This window comes from Pleurodeles waltl, chromosome 6 (assembly GCF_031143425.1).
Source record: "Pleurodeles waltl isolate 20211129_DDA chromosome 6, aPleWal1.hap1.20221129, whole genome shotgun sequence".
In the NCBI taxonomy this organism is placed as follows: domain Eukaryota; kingdom Metazoa; phylum Chordata; class Amphibia; order Caudata; family Salamandridae; genus Pleurodeles; species Pleurodeles waltl.
The window spans coordinates 99,598,184-99,611,748 of NC_090445.1; the positions used below are offsets into that span (position 1 = coordinate 99,598,184).

A 13,565-nucleotide genomic window follows, 5' to 3' on the forward strand; every position below is an offset into this window, starting at 1 on the left:
GGTGCTGAGTTATCTGTGTTGTGTCACGCCATAGGTCCCGTATGGCTCTACTGGTGTCTCCCTGTAGATTCTGTGTTATTCTTGCTTTGTCTCCCCATAGGCCCTGTATTGTTTTAATTGTATCTCTTGTAGGCCCTGTATTATTCTAGCTGTGTCTCCCCATACGGTCTGTAATACTCTTCTTGTGTCTGCCTGTAGGCCCTGTGTTATCTTTGTTGGGTCTCCCCATACCCCTTGTAATGCTCTAGTTAGGTCTCCTTGTAGGCACTTGTGTTACTCTATTTGTATTTCCCCGAAGGGTCTGTATTGCTGTAGTTGTGTCTTCCTCAGGGATGTGGAATTCCTATCGCCTGACAGCCAGGACATATTGTTTGGGGTCAAAGGCAACAAGTTTTCATGTTTATTTTGTCCTTGTGACAAGAAGGCCCAACCCCTTGCAGCACAAACCCTTTGGCTGCCAGTTTACAGAAAAGGGACTCTGCAGTTGAGGTAATATGTGTGTCTATAAGCTAATGGTGTTGGAACTTGTATTTATGGTTTATTATTGAAAAGCCTTTATTATTAGGGTGAGTGCTATATAAAATGTTTTAAAGTTACACTGCACTACTGACAGTGGTTTCAGTAAAAACAAAACTGAAGCTGCACCTGCCCGGTCGGGAGGGGAGGGCCTCCGTGCTCTTTGCAGAGGAGCCCCCTCCAGTTTCGTTACGCCACTGATTGCCACAGTAGTTCCTGGCACTGAAAAAAAACTACCTTGTGTGCCAATATTCTCCCTGCGTAACACCAGAATGCGATCGCTCACAGTAAAGACAGCCGATTGATAGACAGATAGATAGATAGATAAATAATTAGGTAGATAGATAGATAGATAGATAGATAGATAGATAGATAGATAGATAGATAGATAGATAGATAGATAGATAGAGAAATAGAATATTAATAAAAACAAAATGTCTTGGTCAATGGCAGACCTAATTAGGGACCCAATTCTTAAAGAAAGTCACAAAAGTGCACCCATGCTATATGTCTTTGAATTAGTGACTTTCATGAATTCACAAGAATTTACAGGAGTAGACAAGGAAATCGTACTCCTAGAAAATATCTGTGAACTGTATTTTAGAACAAGCATGTGTAGATTTGCTCATGTGAAAATCTATTGAGCGTTTACAAATTCACGTTGACTCCAACCACTTTTTCTCCCAATCCTGGAAGAACTTCTACTTCTGCCACTGTCAGGAGTAAATTTCCAACCTTTCTCAGGATAGAGAAAGATTCGATAACAGCTAGTGAACATCCTTAAAACATGCATTTTAGTAGGTTTGCAGACTTAAATGCATTTCAGCCCTGGAACTATTGCTTACTGCTTCTTCCAGCCCCTGTACGTAGATCTGCGGAAAAGTAGCCAAATAAAGAAATTGCTATGGTAGGGATTGAAATTGCAAGTATTTAAGTCCTACTATAGTATTTGCCCTGACATGATCAGAGAGGTTATTATCAGAGCTCCTACAGAATGAGATTGCTGCCATAATTTGTCGCCGCACTACATGGCACCAGACGGACAAGTAGATTTTTTATTACAGTAGGCTTGTTAGGCCTGAATATGTGCAAGGCATTATGATCTCTATGTGTTAAATACAGGGTTACACTGCATTATATTCTACCATTCTGTTTTCATGTTGTGATGTTCTCTAGGGGCTGACTATATGGTTACATGACCATATTTCTTACAATGGTATTTTTATTATTGTGTCCTCTATGGGCTGTTCTGAGCATTACAATCAAGATACTACACTATTCGCTGCACTCGGAAAATCACCCTGTAATGCTTTGTGGGGCATATTCCTTTTACAATTTTTTTTGCTCATAACTCACCATGTGGTGGTCCTAGGACGATGGGACCACCATCAAAATGTTCAGGACGATGCACTCTTTCTGTCTATGCCATCTCTGGGTCCCCACACTAGGTTGGGGGGACCCCAAAAAATTAACCTCTCCCACCATTCAATGTCTTATTAAGCTCTCTCATGGCTGAAACTTTTGCTTTACAGCTGGTAGTAGTTTGTGTTTTGATAGTATTGCAGTAGGTCTGCTAGGCCTGAAAATGAGTAAGGCACTACGGGCCAGATGTAGCAAAGGTTTTTACCCATTCTGTGTCTACGGGAAAAACTGTTCGTACATATGGCCCTACGTTCTCTAGAGACAATATATCTGGTTACACAGCATTATTTTCTGCCATTCTGTTTTCATGTCATTATGCCCTCTAGGGGCTGACTGTATGGTTACATGACCATGTTTCTGACAAATGTTATTTTTATAGTGGTGCCCTCTAGGGGATGTTCTAAGCATTGCTGTCAAGATGCTACAATATTCTCTGCATTTCAGAAACTCGCCTCATAGTGCTTTGCAGGGCATTCCTTTTACAAAACATTTTTGCCTGTAACTCACCGCACGACCTGCTCTTTCTGTCTAGATCATCTCTGAGTCCCCTCACTAGGTTCGGGTACGCCAAAATCATATTATCAAAAAATATAATAAAGACACTATTTTCATTTTTTGCTGCAGATGGAGGAATAAGGTAAATGGAAGTGTTTTAGTTATATGCATGGCCACTGGAATTATGTAACAAAAAGGACCAAATTATGCGGCAGGTTTGACCAATTTATGTGGCAAGAAAAGTCCACTTATGCATGTACAACACCAATAGCTCTAACTCAAGCAAATGTGAGACCTATTACATTGGAAATGCCTGTTGTATTTGTTCTCTTTAGCCATTCTGCGCAACATAACTAAAAGCCATGGACAAAGCAAATAGGTCCCAAAAGTGATACATACGGGATTTGCCAATGCTTGTTTTTTCGTCGGTTTCCTCCAGGGCCCATGTCTGGCACTATTAATACAAATGTCAACAATTTGCTATGGTGGCTGGAGTGTGGGAAGTAATGTTGGTGGTGGGTGGTGCTGGTATAAGGATTGTGCCAGTAAGGAGTGTGTTATGTGTGAATGCCTCTGTGACGTCAGCAGGGGGCTTGGTGACTCAGTGAGTGAGACTGTTGCAGTCAGAGCCTGTCATGTATCCGGGCTTCCCAGCACATGGGTGTCAGATATAGCACATTATAGGCCTGGGATAGCAGCGGCCGTCTGTATAAGAGACCGGAGGGAGGGCAGAGCAGAGACAGAGAGGGCCGGTCACAGCTGAAGAGTGCTCCAAGCAGACAAACTTAGAGAGACGTGCGGGACATCAGGACACAGAAACCGACAGACCGACTGCACTGAGACATACACGCAAGCAAAGAGACAGGCGGCGACAAAAATAATAGAAACTGAGACACGTCAGATACCAGGAGCAGAAGAACAGACAGACAGACGGACTCTACAGCGATGTCGGGGCGTGTTGTGTTGCGCGCTGCAGCACGCACGCGGCCAAAGGAACACACAGGGTTGCTTCTGTGTGTAACGGTACACCTTTATTTCACTGCTCCCTCGCTACCTACTAAATTCCCGCCTTGCCTCCCCTGCCTTTATGCCCTCCCCCACTCCGTCATGGTGCAATCCATCTTGCACCTTCCGTGGAGGGGTAGGGCTCCAGACTCCCCTGTGGGGTCTCTCTTATTGGTGTTGACCACTTCCGGCGGCAACACTACATCCCTCCCCAATGAGGAAAGGAGTGATAACAGAACTTTTAACATAACCTTCCTTTTCTTTAAAGTCTCTGACACTGTGACTATTGATGTATTTAGGGCTCACCTCGAGCAGAGGATCTGTGCGTTCAGTCACATGCGAAATCGGCGTATCGCCGTGATGGACCTGGATTGTGTCTTAACAGGTATCTCCCACTGACGGATCGCCCCGATGTTTGGGCTTCCTCCTCATTGGGGTTAGGTGTTCTGGTCCCTGTTGTTGGGGCCTGTCTCCGTTCTGGTGATAACCGATCTTCCGGACGTTCCTGGCTATGTCCAGGTTCCCCTGGCGTGGTGCCACACTCGTCAGGCTCTGTGTCAGACTCAGCCCTTGTGTCAGCACTGTCTCTGTCTTCTCCGCAGGGTGTCTGTGGGGTCAGTTGCTTGAACAGTGCTACGTTGCGGGTTACCACGTCTGGCCCTCTTCGGGCTGTCACCATTGTGCCTTTTACGGCGGTCACTGTCCATGGTCTTGCTTCAAAAGGTAGGCGGAACATGCTGCCAGGGTGGCGATCTTTTACCAATACCGTGTCCCCTACTCATATCCTTATTTCTCTTGCTCTACTTTTCTGGGAGGCATACTTGTTTGCAGCATTCCTCCTGACAGTTGACTTGTTGGGTGGCGGGGCACTCGCTGCCCAGGATGGGTGGTGCGGGATGGCATCCACTACCGTTCTACCGAAGCAGAGTTGACTGGGAGTGACACCGGTCGTGGCGTGAGGTGTCACTCTGTATTCTCTCAGGAATGCATAAATCGCTCTTTCTGTGTTGCCTGCTTCCGCCACTGCTATCCGGATGACCTGGTTCAGGGTCCGCACTAACCTTTCTGCCTCCCCATTAGCTTGTGGCCATCGGGGTGTGATGTGTCTGTGCTTTGTGTTCATTGATGCTAGGAATTCTTCCCACTCCCGGCTGTTAAACAGGGGTCCATTGTCTGTGCGAATCTCTCCAAAGAAACCGTGAGTGGCCATGAGTTTCTCAAATTTTGGAATGACAACGTGTGCTGAAGTCGACTGTACTATCTCTACTTCTGGATATCGAGAGTAGTCATCCACCACTACGATCATGTGTGACCCGTCTGGCAGGTGTCCAAAATCCGCGCTCACTCTTTGCCATGGCGCTGTGGGGCCTTGCTCCGTTATGATGGGTCCTGGGGGGTCGGGGTTGCCACTGGCTTGGCAGACAAGGCACTTTTGAATTGTGTCTTCCACTAGTTTGTCAAGACCCGGGAACCAGACTTTGCTTCTGAGACGGGCTTTGGACTTGACGATTCCCTGGTGCGCTCCGTGGGCAAGGGACACTGATCTGTTTGTGAGGCTGGACGGCATCACGAGGCGGAGTCCTCTGAGCAGACAGCCTTCTTCGCTTACTGATAGTTCTTGGCGTACGTTGGATAAGGCATGTAGGCGAGCTTAGGCTTGTTGCATGCGGAATGAATCTGGCCTCTGTAGTGGTCTCCATTCCCCTGTGCGGGTGGCTACTATGGCAAGTTGTAGACATTCATCTTCATTGGTCGCCGCCGCCAATTCGCTGAGTGGTATGGGTAGCGGCTGTGCTCGTTCCACAATGAGCCGCACGTACTCCTCCGTTTCCTGGGCTTCCTCTACTTCCTGTTGTGTGGCTGGACGTGCATGTCTGGATAGGAAATCCGCTGGATTCTTTGTGCCGGGTTGGTACATGAGCGTGAAGTCATACTCCTGTAGTTGCAGGATCCATTTCTCGATTCTTGGAGGTGGCTTGGAGGATGATCCTTTGAACAGGGGCAGCAGGGGCTTATGGTCGGTAACGACCGAGAAAGAGTTGCCATAGAGGTATAGATGGAAATGGCGGCACCCCCAGTGGATGGCGATGGCTTCGTGTTCAATTTGTGAGTACCTTTGCACTGTGGGTGTGAGTGTGCGGCTAGCAAAGGCAATGGGAGCCCACTCCCCACAGTCCTGTTTTTGTACTAGCACTGCTCCTAAACCCGTGGGGCTTGCGTCGACTACCAGCTGTGAGTGTCGCTGGGGGTCGAAGAATGCCAGTGTGGTGTCGGCTGAGAGTGCCTCCTTGGTGGCCTGGAAAACAGCTTCCTGTTCTTCGCCCCATGCCCATGGTTGGTTGGTCTGCGTGAGTTTCCTCAGGGGTCCTGTGATGTCGGCCAAATTTTTCATGAATCGCGCACAGTATGTGACCATTCCCAGAAAACTCCTTACTCCTGTGACTGTTGTTGGTGCTGGGGCTTCCTGGATGTCCTTGACTTTCTGGGGGTCTGGTCCGACTCCTTGCTTCGAAAATCGATACCCAAAGAAACAGATTTCTTCCTTGAGGAAGTCGCACTTGTCCTTGTGGAGTGTCAGACCCTTCGTTTATAATCTCGTGAAGATGGCTCGCAGTCGTTTGAGGTGTGTTTCGATGTTTGGTGCGTGGACTAGGATGTCGTCACTGACATTCAAAACTCCTGGGAGGCCATGCAGGACTTCTTTGATGACATGTTGGAAGACTTCTGCAGCACTTGAGATGCCAAAGTTAAGTCTTTTATATCGCCACAACCCATTGTGAGTGGAAAAAGTGGTAATGGGCCTGGACTTGGGATGTAACATGATCTGGTGGTAACCTGACCGCAGGTCCATCTTGGAGAACCAGCAGGATCCTGTTAGTTCACTCAGGATGTCGTCAATCGTTGGGGTGAGGTGGCGTTCGCGTTTTATTGCCAGATTTGGCATGCGCATGTCCACGCATATCCGGACTGCGTCGGGTTGCTTGGGTTTCTTTGCGACCACGATTGGGGACACCCACGGCGTGGGGCCCGTGACTCTTTCGATGATTCCCGCTTGTTCCAACAGGTTGAGCTTGTGTTCCACTTTGGGGCGGAGGTGGAAGGCGATGCGGCGGTGTCTGAGTACTGTCGGTGTGACTGATTCATCGATGTGGAGTCGTAGCAGGGGTCCTTTCAGGCAGCCGATGCCATCAAATAGAGCCTTGAATTCTTGTGTGAGGTGGAGGAGTGCGTGTGCATGTATGCTAAAAGCAAAATGCACCAGCTCTAGATCTTGGGCCGTTTGGCAAACTAAAAGGAAACCAGTGCCGTCCTTGGAGACGTAGACTTTGGTGTCTTTGCCAGTGTCTTCGTGGGAGATTTCCGTGGTGAAGGTTCCTGCCATTTCTAGAGGGCGGGTGTTTCCGAATGCAAAAACTTGCACGTTGGTGGGTCTTAGTGGGGGCAATGGTTTGGGCAGGTTGTTGTATATGTCTATGGCCATCAGATTTATTGAGGCTCCAGTGTCTACCAGCACCGATATGCGTGATCCTTGGATCGTGACTTGGCATGTGGGCAGGCGGCGGCCCCCAATGGTGTGTATGATGTGCACCACGTGGGAGTCATGGTCCATGTCGCTCTCAGAGCCTGAGTGCCAAGTGGTGTCGACCATTTTGACCGTTTTCTTGGAAGCCGTGGTTGTCTGTTTAGGTGTAGATCTGCAAACTTTGGCAAAATGGTTTAGTTTCCCACAGGCGCTGCATATTTTGCCCCATGCCGGGCAGGTTGTTGGGTGTGGTGCGGGGCCTCCACACCATTTGCATGTCCTGCCTTTAGATCTCCCTTTGTAAGAGTCTTTTTGTCGCACTCTATCGGTAGTTACTGCGTTGGCAGTTTCTGCCCTTGGTTGGGCTGCGGGGGCTTGCTCCATATGCGCTGCTCGGGCCCGCGACAGTTCTTGCGACCGCCCCAGTGTGAGGATGTCTTTCATTGGCATATTCGGTTGCTGCTGGACGCGTTCTCTAAGCTTTGATGATGAGCATCCTTGAATGAACTGTGCCCTGATTTCGTCCTCCTTGTCGGGTAGTGTGCAGGTACTAACTAGTTCTCTGAGCCTGGCGTAGAAGACGTCGACGGACTCGTCGGGCACCTGTCGGGCTTGGCGCAGAAGGAATCTTTCATAGTCCGGATTCGCATAGGGTTCAAAATGTGCTGCAATTGCCCCTTTTAGAGTTTCATACGTTCTTGGTCTTGCTTCCGTGACCGATTTAAAGATTTTGTGTATGTCCACTCCCCCGATGTGGAGAAGGAGGGGGCTCTTCCTTTCTGCTTGTATGTCCAATGCCTCAAAGTATGTTTCTAGGCGCTCCACCCAGACTTTCCACCTTGCTGCTTGGGTGCGGGGTGAGCCTGTAACTGTGAAGGGCTACAGAGGTGGTATGCCAGCCATGCTGTAGTGTGTCGGTGTGGGTAGTGTCCTATCACGGTTGGTTCAGTTTAATATGTCCTTTTTTTTTTTCCAGTGCCTTTATTTTTATTATTACTGGGTTTTTTTAAAACTCCTAGACCGGTTCTTTCCTTTTTTTTTTGAATGTGCTTGCTTTTTTTTTTTTTGGAACAGCACAGCGGGCGTTTGGGGCCTTAAAACGGTTGACGGAATGCACCCGATCGTTGCGTGCTGGTCTGCTATGCAGCTCTGTGCAGCGGAGCGTGGTGGGGCCGAACGGCACTGAGGGTGTGTCAGGGGCGTCTTACCTGACACGTGCTGTGCCGTTTCAGAGCTCCTCTGGGTGCGCGTCGTGTGCTGGGAGCGCCGCTTTCAGTAGGTGCTCGGTCGCTAGGCAGCCAAAAGGCGGGCTCCTGCGGCTACAGACGCGGGACGTGAGCCAGGTCAGAGGTGTGGCGGAGGGTCGTCAGACACGCTCGCGTGTCAGTTTTCAGCAGCCTCGGTGCCCTTGAGGACAGCAGCTTTCACTGTACTCGGCCGCTCCCCCGAGGTAAGGGTAGGCGCAGCCTTCCGCTTCAGGTCCGGGCAGGGTCGCGTGAAAGGTGGTGACGGTGCTGCACGCGGAGTTCGGCTCCCCTCGTCGCCAAATGTTGTGTTGCGCGCTGCAGCACGTGCGCGGCCAAAGGAACACACAGGGTCGCTTCTGTGTGTAACGGTACACCTTTATTTCACTGCTCTCTCGCTACCTACTAAATTCCCGCCTTGCCTACCCTGCCTTTATGCCCTCCCCCACTCCGTCATGGTGCAATCCATCTTGCACCTTCCGTGGAGGGGTAGGGCTCCAGACTCCCCTCTCGGGTCTCTCTTATTTGTGTTGACCACTTCCGGCGGCAACACTACAGGGCGCACTGTGGTTCTGCGGGGTGCAGGGACGCTGAGTGCAGCAGAGCTGAGCTGCCAGGTGCAGGAAGAGAATAAGGCCTGGAGGGAGTGCTACACGGCGGAGTGGAGGGACCTCAGTCTGTCCAGCAGAGCTGAGAAGGGGTGAGTGAGTGAGGGTCCGAGGGATGAGCAGGGTGAGCAAGAGATGGCGGAGGGTGAGCGAGGGGAGGGATGGAGTGTGATCTAGGGTGTATGTGAGGTGACTGAGGAAGGATTAGTGTTTGTCTGAATACGGGGGGGTGTGAGTGGAGGTGAGTGAATTCGGAGACAGGCAGAGAGAGCCATTGAACGGGTGAGTGAGTATCATTCTGGGAGACAGGCAGGGCAAGTTACCGAGTGAGAGGGAGTGGATTCACGGTTAGTGGAAGTGTGAGTGGGAGAGTTAGTATGAGGCAGATGTGAGAATAGGCTTCTGGATGAGTTAACGTGTAAGGTTGGGTTTGTTTGTGGGCGCGTGAGGTGGGTAGACTGAGCCAAGAAGGGATTGCACATGAGGGTGAGTGATTGCAGATCCTAGGCATGGACATTATAATATGAATGAATAATGAGGGAGGCGGCTCAGACTGAAGGCCAGGAGGAGTGAGTGAGCGGGAGTGAGCATGTGCCCAAGGGCTGGGCCAGATGAGTGCGTGCAGATGCCTGAGTTGAGGTCTAAGGAAAGGTGGGGGTGAGTGAGTGAGTGGGGAGTGAGAGTAAATAATGAGTGTGAGTGTTGTCCTAGCGATGGGCAGGAGACATGAGGGTGAGTGTTTGCATGCTGTGGGGTGTGCGTGGGAAGTGAGCGACCTAAGTGTATGAATGATGTTTGGGTCTGAATGAATAGGTTATAGAGTCAGGCAGCATGTGGACATGTGAGTACTTGTTCTTGGCATGTGCAATGGCAGGTTCAGGCCCTTAGATAGGCAGTGTGAGTTATAATGAGTGAGTGTAATGTTATTGATAGAACAGTGAGTGAGTTCATCTCCATGGTCAGCAGGGTTAGTAAGTGGTGCGGAGGACGGGTAGAGGAGTGAGAGCGACTGGCTGGCTGGAGTGTAAGTGAGTGTAAGTGTGAGTGGTCTTGTGGATTTACCAGGGTCACGGTGAGTGCAGCTCTGGAACCGGTCAGCGTGAGTTAGTGCAGCTCGGCGGTTCGTCTGGTTGAGTCACTGGGGTACTGCATGAGTGACACTCAATGAATGTGGCATCAGAAGACTGAAAGTGAGTGTTTGAGTGATTATGACTGATGACCAGAGAGAGGATGTGCTCCCTTCCCCTGTCCCTACACACCTGGCTGTCTTCCTAGATCTCAAGAAAGTCAGTTAATTTCCACTGGCATCTCTGTGGGGGCAAGGAGGCAGAAAGGGGTCCATGCTCTGGTACCATTCGTCCTGTCCTCCCGTTGGGCCCCACCACAACAGCTGTTGATGCCCCTCTATGCCAGGTGGCAACACAAAAAAACACCAGAGACCACATTTTAGCTCACCCCTTAATATGTCCAAGTACCTTTCACTGCAGAGAAGCGTTTGAAGAAATGCAGTAACCTACATATTAGCAGAAAATGTTTAAATATGATTTTGAAGAGTGTGTGTATTTATATCTGCATACACATACACAAAGGCGAACGCACGCTAATTGTCGAGAGCTCATTTCTGAAAAAACATACCCCTGCAACCCAACAATATCTAATCTCATCTATTACATGTAGCATCCTTGGGCGCAGCTAGGTATCAGTTCTCTAGCAGGAGGTCCTCGACTGTTTTGTTTTAATATTGGGCTATTCTTGGTCTGTGGCACGTTTCCCGCTCTTGGTGCACATAGAGATTCAGTTATTAAGGGTCTCTGACACTTTTGCTCTCTTCCCTCAGCTGTTCCATGAGAGAAGCTGATGACCATCGGAAGGAGACCTACACCAAGTGTCGCAAGGTCCAATTCCTGGTGCAGAGGTCTCCCTGGAACATCATGAAGCTTGGTCGTCTCGGTGAGGTGCAGACAGAGTACCACCTACCCTACCAGCGGGCCCTGCCCTTGCCGATCTTCAAGCCTGTGGACCTGAGTGGCAATACTGAAAGGGTGCCAACCCCTAAGGAGCTGCGCAGAATGATGGAGTTCGAAAGGGCCTTGAGTCACCCGGGTGATGGTCTGTGCCAGGACAAAAAGATGATCTCTGAAATCACCAATGATCTTCCCCCGGTCATGCATATGCCTCTCACGGAGTTTGGAAAAAGTGCCCCTACCACGTTCCCTCTCAAGAACTTTGTCCCAGGAGGCCAGACGGGGCTAAGGGACAGACTGGACAGGTAGCTGGCACACACAGAGATTGAGAATGTGCCCACCTTCCTACAGGCCCTGTCTAGACTCTTCTCCGCTAGGCCATAAAGGGTGAAAACATCTGAAGGATCCTGTGCAGACTGCCTTCATCCATCCTACCCCTTCTTTCAACCTGTTTTCTTCCTTTACCTTCCACAGCTATTCTTCTGGCTCTTCCTGGAGATGCAACCGCCTACATCTACGTAAACCAAATATCCTGCATTCTGTACTGTCTTGTCAAACTGGAGGATGAGAAATTGCAGGGTTCATGAAACTCAACTGAGAGGGTCTGATGAAGGAAACCCACTCAAACCAGGAAGGTTTCCCAAGGCTTGTTTTGTATGTCCGGGATAACTCAAGACATTGATGAGCTTTAGCTAGGCTCCACGCCGTCCTGGTCACATCTGTTAGTTTTTTACTGCTGTGTTTTATTGAAAAATATGATGTCTATAGAGCTTCACAGTGTTAAAAATCAATCAATCAATCAAAGAAACACATTAAGCTGATACAAAGGGAATCAAGGCGAAATTCCCTGGTCATAAAAAAATAGAGGTGACTGAAGGAATGTCCACAAAAGCAAATAAGAGAATATACAAGTGAGTGAAAGAGAGCGGAGGACAAGAAGGTGTAAACAATTACATCAATGAGAAGCACAAAGTGAGAACGAAAAGATATGAAAGGAAGCAACAAAGAGAGGAGGAATGTCCAAGACTGAGGTAGAGCAGGGAGGAACTTACAGCAACAACAGATGGTAGGAGGAGCCGCCCACCAGGTAGCTGAAGACGGAGTAAGGAAAGTGCTGCCTGAGATGGAAGGGGTCGAAGCTGAGGGAAGACTACAAGATGGAGAGAGCCATGGAAGGATAGAGTATTACAGGGGTAGCAGGTGGGTGTATTAAAAATAAACAGAAGAGGTGCATCGCACCGGAGAGTAGACCAGTCAGAAGAGGAGAAGACAGTGCCACCTGGGGGTACGTGAACGTATTACACCTTGTCATAAAATGGGGCATTGCTAAAGAGGGTAGAACAATCAGAAGTGAGAAAACTAGTGATACCTGAGGAGGCTGGAAGCATAGAACATAGTTAATACAGGTGCTGTAGCACAGTAGGGCAAATTAGTGCAAAATGGAATCGCAGTGACATCTGGAGTAAAGTTAAAGCAGATAACCTGCAGCATAAACAAACCTGAGGAGACAGATGAATGGACTTTGTAGCGATTGAAAGGACCTGTGCATAAAAGGTACATAAAATAGAAGAAATGTGGAATAAAAAATACTAGGCGTAGGAGAAAGTTCCACAAATGTCCGGATGGTGGGTGGGATAAACTGACCTGTGAGGGAGATGGGAAAACTGGGTGGGATGATACATGGAACTGTGGTCGTGATTAGGTGGAACCCAACTATTCAGGGCCATAGATGGGGTGGCGGATTCTGTTCTCTACCGCGGGAGGACAGTGGGCTGGAGGGAGGTCCCAGTGTAAACAATGTTTTCCAGATGTGGAAGTGCACGCGCAGCTTGTTCTGCCTCTGGGCCTCTGATTGCTAAGTGTTGTCTTTACTCATCTCTTACTAAGCTTATCGCGCAGCACCTCAGTCCTCATCGCTGTGCATCGGTTACCCACGGGGTCTCAAATGTGCAAATTCTTTGAAGTGTTGAATCTCAACAACAGCCTGCCCTACCCTGAGTTATATCTTAGAATTCGCCCAATAACGAAAAACAGATCAATTACTGACACCAACACCGGTAGTTTGTTTCTAAAAATCAGCGCTTCCAACCCCAAAGTAGATTTAATAAACTCAACAAAGCAATGCTCAATAAGTTGCTGTCACATTATTATGTATTTTCTCCTATTTTGGCAAGAACTGAAGGGCAAGAAGTAATTAAAATTACTGTTTATCTGAACAGGCGTTTGACCTTTAACGATGAAGAATTGAAGATATTTGTCCAATATGTTACCCCACAGCGATCGGATGTCTGTATTGTACCCAACATGTACCCCAATAATGTAGAATAACAGAACTGTGCCCAACCTGTGGTACCCCACTAATGTAGACTATCAGAATTGTATCCATCATCTTGTACCCTAATAAAACTCTAGCTGTGGGAGCTGCTGACTTGGCATTCCTTGTCTAAAAAAGTCCCAGACCCTCCTTGCGGCAGAGTTGGTGGGATATGAAACTCTGGAAACTGGGAGTTTGTCAGCACTTTACACGAAACTGGAAGCTCATTTGTTGCATTTGCCTCTTCTGAAATGTGTGTTTAGCTCTTAGACTCATGCTTTTGTTTTAAAAGATGCTTTATTCAAATCTGTATATGTGGTGGTCTGTACTTACTTGTTATTGGTTTAAACTGTATTGAGATGGTATATTTTGGGTATGTTTTTAATTGTCTACAGCCCTCGGCAGACAGGGCTGGGCTGCATGGATGTATAAAGTCTCTGCTGTCCAGCATCTGTAGGGATGAAGTCTCGGTCA

General features: G+C 48.6%; 1 pseudogene; it reads left to right on the forward strand.

Annotated features, from left to right (window-relative positions):
• The first annotated feature begins 8,660 nt into the window (after positions 1 to 8,660).
• On the forward strand, positions 8,661 to 11,066 carry LOC138301496 (telethonin-like; annotated as a pseudogene).
• The last annotated feature ends 2,499 nt before the right edge of the window (positions 11,067 to 13,565 follow it).